Here is an 8,248-nt window from a genome sequence, read left to right as displayed (position 1 = left end):
AATCACTCAAATACCTTCATCGTAGTCATTCTAAATTCGACAGCATCTCCCCATGACTCTCAAAGTACATGAGATGGGGGAAGTGAACATGTTGCTAGTTTTTCATCACTAACAAATTGACATGACAACCCACTGTGCACCCAGAGAACACAAGTAAAGACGCTTTAGAAATATGTAATGACAATGAACAAAGCGTGAATGATGATTCAAATTAGGAATAGCTTCCCAAGAGGGGGGGTCAATTGGTTTTTAAAAAATATTTCTTTTAATTCCTTTTTAAAATTCTTAAACTTATTTTATTTCTTTTAACCAATTTGAGACTTATTTGTTTAATTTGTTAAGCACTCAAGAACTTAGTTTCTTTATTTAATCCTTAACCATACAAATATCCAATCATTCAACCAAACCAATCAACTATAATTAGAAAGTAAACAAACAAGCCAATACATAGCACTTATGTAATATAAAAACTCAAAATGATTGTTTGTTGATATTAGCCAAATTTGAACCAAGTCCTGTAGTGAATGAAAATTTATGCTTGCTGATGTAAAGCCCTGTATAGATGAATCAAATCACTCTTTCCAAATATTTAGAACTCAAATAAACTCTTGGTAAATTTGTCTTCGGGATGTTAACCAAGTAACGTACTCCCATAAGGTTTCTGCAAGATATGGTGTAACCAACGTACTCCCTTTCGATTTTCGCAACCCAAATCAAAATTAAACCTTAAGTTTGTTTGATTTCCAAATATACGTAGTTTATATGATTTTCAAATTTAAACCATCCACGCAATTTAAATATGTACTAAAAATAAAGAATAGGGAAAGAGAGAGTGAGACGGAGATTTTTATGAGATTCGGCTTATACCCAGCCTATGTCCTCGCCCTTGGCAAACCACCAAAAGATTTTACTAAACCTGTTCTGTTGATAGGTGGAACAAAATCTTTACAAGCGATACCCCACGCTCAAACACTCCTTCACTTAGGCTAAAGCCCGCCTCTCCAAACGATGTCCCCTCATTCGGTCACTCCTTTAGGCTAGAGCCTGCCTCTCTAAGCAATATCCCCTTACTTAGCCAACAATCCAAACAATCCTTGGAACATCAAAGAACTACAAGAAAACAAGATATAATATGCGTACAAGTATACTCTCTCAAAGAGCAAGTTAGTACAATTTCAGCACTATATACTTCAATGTAAAATATCAATATGAAATAGAATGAAGTTCAAGTGTAGAATTCACCAATATCCTTCTTAGAAGAGGATTAGCTGTAGGAATTCAAAGGAAGAAGGATCAGCACTTCAGAATATCTTAGCAAAAGAGTTTTGCAATGAGTGAACAAAAGAGTTTTGGAAGAACAAGAGTGCTTTCAGCTTTACAAACAGATTTTTCTATTCTTGGATGTATTTTGATTTGCAAAACCATGTATTTATAGTCTTTCAAACAAGTTTCCATGTTGCAAAAGTTTCCTTAGAGAGTTTCCCGAGTTGCTAGAAAAATTGGAGCTCAAAATGGCTATATTTTAAAATATTAGAATTTAAAAATTTTCCCGTTGAACAATGTTCAGATGTTTGAAGATTCGAGTTCAGTCATCTGAAGTTCCTGAAACCCTTTAAAAAATGAACTGGACACAGAGTCAGATGTCTGAAGAGAGGGTTCAGACGTCTGAAGTGTCAAGTTCAGATGTTTGAAGTGTCTCCTTCAGTTATCTGAACAGTTACTGCCTATTTTAGTTTTGTCCAAAAAATATTCAGACGTCTGAAGTGTCGAGTTCAGACGTCTGAAGTAGTTCTGTTTGCTGTTCAGACAACTGAAGTGCCTCCCGTGAACAGTGTTCGGATGTCTAATAGTCGTAACCCCGCTTCAGTGTTTTACCCATAACTTTTTCTATATAACTCCATATTAGGTGGTATTGGTTTCAAAAGAAAGCTAAGAAAAAATACTACAACTTTAATGTTGAACATATTTTAAAATAATAATATTTTGATAGAGAAAAATTCACCTCAATGCGGATGTATAAAAACTAACAGCATTTAGGAAAAATCTTTTTGATGTTTTTCATTCCAAAATTGATTCTAACCTTTTTAAAATAATTTTTGACCTTATAAAAATATTTTCCAGGTATTTTAAAAGGTATCTAGGTCTAAGAAGTTAACCTAAGAGTTTCATAATATTTCAAACGATATTTTAAACATTAAAGCACTTACATGAGACTTCTAAGACATTAACATTCTAGGTTCTTGAGTCTTCATGCTTTGTCCTTGGATTGAGTCCATCTTTTCTTCAAGCTTCCATATTCTTTAAGTTTTCTCACTTTTCCTTTCTTTGGCTCTTTTGACTTTAAACATTCATTGGCTTTGAACAACTCATTCATGTCCTCATAATCTTCAAGGTTTAATATCATCTTTAAATCCATGTTTTGACTCATTTAAGCTTCATTTGATCCTTGTGGACACTTTGACCTTACTTTCTCATATATGAGCCCTGAAATATCATTACTCACACAAATACATTAAATTTCACTTGTTTGTTAGCATCAAAACAAGATAACAAGATTTTAAGCCTTGTAAGGCCAACAATCTCCCCATTTTTGATGATGACAAATAAGAAGCAAAAATGTGAGTAAGCCTTAAAAAGACTCCCCCTTTCAATAAGCTTCATCAATATTAATTTCATCAATCATGCTCATCATTTTCTTTTGGTTTTACAAGCTTTTTCAATCAATATTAAATACTTAAATACTTCTTTTGAATAGATATAATGTTCATAGTCAATTATGCTCAATTTTTGCTTCACAACTTCTCCCCCTTTTGACATCAATCAAAAAGAAAAAAAAATGATTTAAATTCAAATACAAATCATTTTAAGCATATCGATAACCATGTATTGCAAACATATATACACACTCAAGTTATTGTTTTTCAATATAGCATGTGTAATGTGTAGCTCACAGCATTTATTCAAGATACCAGCTGATATTAATTTGATGGTTTTTATGACACCAATTTGAAATTTTAAAATTTAATTCATGATATCAATTGATTAATGATTCATGACACTCCCCCTGAATTCAATACGTTCAATTTTGTTATTAATTTTTCTTTTATCATCTTATGTAAAATATTGAATCATATCATGTATCAAATATCAATATCATGCTAAGATCGTCAATGTCACATCATGCTTATAGACATAATCATGCTCATAAATAATTTGACTTTGTGATACCAAGTGAGCTTTTAGATTTGATATCTATTGAAATTTTTAACATGTGAAACCAAAAATACTTTATAGATACCAAAACTTAATATCACATAATCTATAGTTCATGGATACCAATATAACTACTATATCTTTCATAGCTCATAGATAAAGAGCAGTATGTTTATCCATGTGATTCATTTAAAATCATGCATGTTCAAGAACTATCCTTATATCAAAAATTTATGCTTAAACTCAATAATCTCATTCTTAATTTTCAACATAGTGAGCCATACTTTTCAATATAAATCAAGTCAAGTTAATTAATACATATGTAGCATATAGCATATCAATACATCACATGTAGGCAAGTAAGCATGTAGCATGTAACATCAAGGCACTTATATATAAGTTCAGATTTGATATTTTCTTTATATTTTCTTAAGTTAAGCTTAGTAAAAAGTCATCCTATGATTTTGGCCAACAATGTCATTTTCTATTTTATATATGTGTGAAGTTATTATTTTATTTTTGGTACCCATATTTTCTTGAGTCCGAAGGATTTTTCAAGGGAGGTTTCTTTTATTTTCCATACTTGTTTGGTTTTAACACATTTCCTCTTAAACGGACATTCAAACTTTATATGCCCCCTTTTCTTGCATTGATAGTATATGGTGTTTGTGTAGGCATTAAAAGATGTGCAAGTATAGTCTTTGGATTCTTTCGAGAAATATCCTATGTAAGAATTCTTTTTCTTTTCAATTCAATTGAAACCAATGCCTTCTTTATTTAGAGACATTCTTTGTAAGCCAATCATCTTATCAAGGTTTTCTTTTTCTTTTGTGAAGTTGTAAATAATTTTATCCTTGTCTTTGATTTGATTCTTGAGATCATTTAACTCTATGTATTTCTTGTTATCAACCTTCTTTAATGATTTGTCTAATTCTAGAGATAATTTTATGATTCTATCCTCTAATTCAGAAATATACATATCTTTCTCATATACGGTAAAGGATAAGGATCGAAGGTCTTCTATCATTTATTCATTCTTGCTTTCTAGTTTCTTGATTTTTAAATTGTTTTCTTTTTCAGTAAGATTTTTGGATTCTATTTCTTTTATTGCTGATTCATACTTATGTTCTAATTGCTTGAGTTTTGAGTCTTTATCTCTTTCAACATTCTTTAGGGATTCTAACTCTTTCATTAAACTTTCATTCTTATTCTTCAATGAGGTGTTTTGTTTATTTGCTTTTATCAGCATTTTATGTACTTTGAATAAATCATTTTGACGTTCATCATAAGATGGCATACCCTCATCACTTGATTCATCACTACAAGAATTATTTGAAGGTTTAGTTGATGAGCTTTCTTCGTTATCCCATGCTATAAAGCACGTGTAAGCAACCTCTTGGTCACTTATTTCATTCTCCGAACTACTTGTAATATCCCAAATAGTGGCTTTCATGACCTTCTTGTTTTTCTTTTTAGACTCTTTCTTTAATTGTAGACATTCTGGTTTTAAATGTCCAGCTTTATTGCAATTGTAGCATTTAGGAGTTTTATTCTTTGATTTCTTTTTGCTGATATCTTTTTCTTCTGATTCGGAGTCTTGATTTCTTATTTTGAATTTGTTTCTCCTTCTTAGTATCCTTGCTAGCCTTTTAGATATGAAGGCTTCTTCATCTTCATCCATTTCACTGCTTGAGTTTTCTTCTAAGGCTTTAAAAGCTATTTTTTCTTGGGCTTTGGTTTTCCCACTCTTTTCATTCATTATCATTTCATATGTAAAAAGAAAACCTATAAGCTCATTTAAGGAAGTGTTTTTCAAATTTCTTCCTTCGGTTATAGCAGTGGCTTTTGGTTCTCATACGGTTGGTAGCCCTCTAAGAATTTTCCTTATCATTTCATAAGTAGTGTAGGTTTTTCCTAGTGCATTTAGGGAATTGATTATGTGAGTGAACCTAGTAAATATATTTGTAATTGATTCATCCGGGTTCATCTTAAAGGCTTCATACTCGCTTGTGAGCATATCAATCCTATTATCCCTAGCATCCATTGTTCCTTCATAAGTAACTTCTAACTTATCCCATATTTTCTTAGCTAATTTACAAGCCATTACTCGATTAAATTCATTAGCATCCAAGGCACAATATAAAGCATTTATAGCACATGAATTTGTTTGGAGCATTTTATAATCTTGATCGGTCATATCTTTCTTCTCTTTTGGGATTTGTTTTCCATCTACTATCATAGTGGGAATTTGATTTCCATCTATAACAACTTCTCAAACTTTCTAATTCATCGTTTGGAGATAGATTTGCATTCTCTTTTTTCAGAAGGTATAGTTCAAACCACAAAAGATAGGAGGCCTAGTTGAAGATTGTCCCTCTCCAAAGGGAGCTACGCCTAAGTTAGCCATTACGATCTTTTTATAGCTTCTAGTTAAGAGTTGCTATAACCCCACTCTAATACCAATTGAAATTAGGAATAACTTCCCAAGAGGGGGGGTGAATTGGCTTTTAAAAAAAAATTCTTTTAATTCCTTTATAGAATTCTTAAACTTATTTTATTTCTTTTAACCAATTTATGACTTATTTGTTTAATTTGTAAAGCACTCAAAAACTTAGTTTCTTTATTTAATCTTTAACCATACAAACATCCAATCATTCAACCAAACCAATCAACTATAATTAGAAAGCAAACAAACAAGTCCATACACAACACTTAGGTAATATAAAAACTCAAAATGATTGTTTATTGATATTAGCCAAATTTGAACAAAGCCCTGTAGTGAATGAAAATTTATGCTTGCTGATGTAAAGCCCTGTATAGATGAATCAAATCACTCTTTCCAAATATTTAGAACTCAAATAAACTCTTGGTAAATTTTTCTTTGGGATGTTAACCAAGTAACGTACTCCCGTAAGGTTCCCGCAAGATATGGTGTAACTAACATACTCCCTTTCGGTTTCCGCAACCTAAATCAAAATTAAATCTTAAATTTGTTTGATTTCCAAATATATGTAGTTTATATGATTTGTAAATTTAAACCATCCACGCAATTTAAATATGTACTGAAAATAAAGAATAGGGAAAGAGAGAGTGAGACGGAGATTTTTACGAGATTCGGCTTATACCCAGCCTACGTCCTTGCCCTTGGCAAACCATCAAAGGATTCACTAAACCTGTTCCATTGACAGGTGGAACAAAACCTTTACAAGCAATACCCCACGCTCAAACACTCCTTCACTTAGGCTAGAGCCCGCCTCTCCAAACGATGTCCCCTCGTTTGGTCACTCCTTTAGGCTAGAGCCTGCCTCTCTAAGCAATATCCCCTTACTTAGCTAACAATCCAAACAATCTTTGGAACGTCAAAGAACTACAAGAAAACAAGATATAATCTGCGTACAAGTATACTCTTTCAAAGAGCAAGTTAGTACAATTTCAACACTATATACTTCAATGTAAAATATCAATATGAAATAGAATGAAGTTCAAGTGTAGAATTCACCAATATCCTTCTTAGAAGAGGATTAGCAGTAGGAATTCAAAAGAAGAAGGATGAGCACTTCAGAATATCTTAGCAAAAGAGTTTTGCAATGAGTGAACAAAAGAGTTTTAGAAGAACAAGAGTGCTTTCAGCTTTACAAACAATTTTTTCAATTCTTGGATGTACTTTGATTTGTAAAACCATGTATTTATAGCCTTTCAAACTTGTTTCCATGTTACAAAAGTTTCCTTAGAGAATTTCCCAAGTTATTAGAAAAATTGGAGTTCAAAATGGCTATATTTTAAAATATTAGAATTTAAAAATTTTTCCGTTGAACAATGTTCAAATGTCTGAATATTTAAGTTCAGTCATCTGAAGTTCCTGAAACCCTTTAAAAAAATAAACTAGACACAGAGTCAGATGTCTGAAGAGAGGGTTCAGACGTCTGAAGTGTCAAGTTCAGATGTCTAAAGTGTCTCCTTCAGTCATCTAAACAGCTACTGCCTGTTTTAGTTTTGTCCAAAAAAATTTTAGACATCTGAGGTGTCGAGTTCAGACATCTGAAGTGGTTCTATGTGCTGTTCAGACAGCTGAAGTGCCTCCCATGAACAGTGTTCGGATGTCTAATAGTAATTAGGCCTGGCAAAACGGGCGGGCGGGCCGGGTTTGGGCGGGTCACGAACGGGCCAGGTCATAAACGGTCCGGGTCATAAACGGTCCGGGTCATAAATGGGTCAATGTTAAACGGATCAAACAATGCCAACCCTAACCTGCCCATTTAATAAACGGGCCGGTAACTGGTCACCCGTTTAAGAAAATATAATTTTTTTATTTTAAAATTTTAAAAAATTTCATATAAAATGACATTTTTTTTTAAAAAAAAAATATTACATTTTATTCATTCAACTTAGCTTATGAACATGGTTGGGATCCTTCTTGTTTTCTTAAATTATTTTATTTATCTACTATTGAAACACACATCCATCATGCATCATCCATGAAACATTGAAACCCAACAAACCAGTGGCCCAGCAACTCAGTAAGGCGGTAACAAAGAACCTAAAAAATAAAAAAATCTCAACTCACCTGTGCAACTCACCTCTGGAGTCAGGTGTCTGTCCGTCTGCGGAGCTGGGGATGACTAATAGTGGCTGTGGTCTGTGGAGCCTGGAGGAGACCTGGAGACGACGACTCGAGCTACCGGCAGGTCCGACGGCAGCAAGTAGCAGCGCACCAGAGGAGAGGACAGGTTGGAGATGAGGAGACTCGAGAGAGGCTGAGAGGCTGAGAGAGTGAGAGTTGAGAGGTCGGAGATGAGGAGACTCGGGAGAGGCTGAGAGGCTGAGACTTTGAGAGCTTGAGACTCGAGAGCCGCGACGCGAGTTAGAGAGAATAAGAGTCTGACTGTTTGAGAGAGAGCCTTTAGGGGTTTTTTTTTTGTTGATTGAGACTCTTGACTCTTGACTCTTGAGACTTGAGAGTGATTGAGTGAAGGCTGTGAAGCCTGAAGCCTGAAGAGTGAAGAGTGATTAAGTGAAGGTATGTGCGCTGTGCGCT

The sequence above is a fragment of the Malania oleifera genome, chromosome 5, assembly GCF_029873635.1.
Source record: "Malania oleifera isolate guangnan ecotype guangnan chromosome 5, ASM2987363v1, whole genome shotgun sequence".
In the NCBI taxonomy this organism is placed as follows: domain Eukaryota; kingdom Viridiplantae; phylum Streptophyta; class Magnoliopsida; order Santalales; family Ximeniaceae; genus Malania; species Malania oleifera.
Note: the sequence above shows the minus strand (reverse complement) of the source record.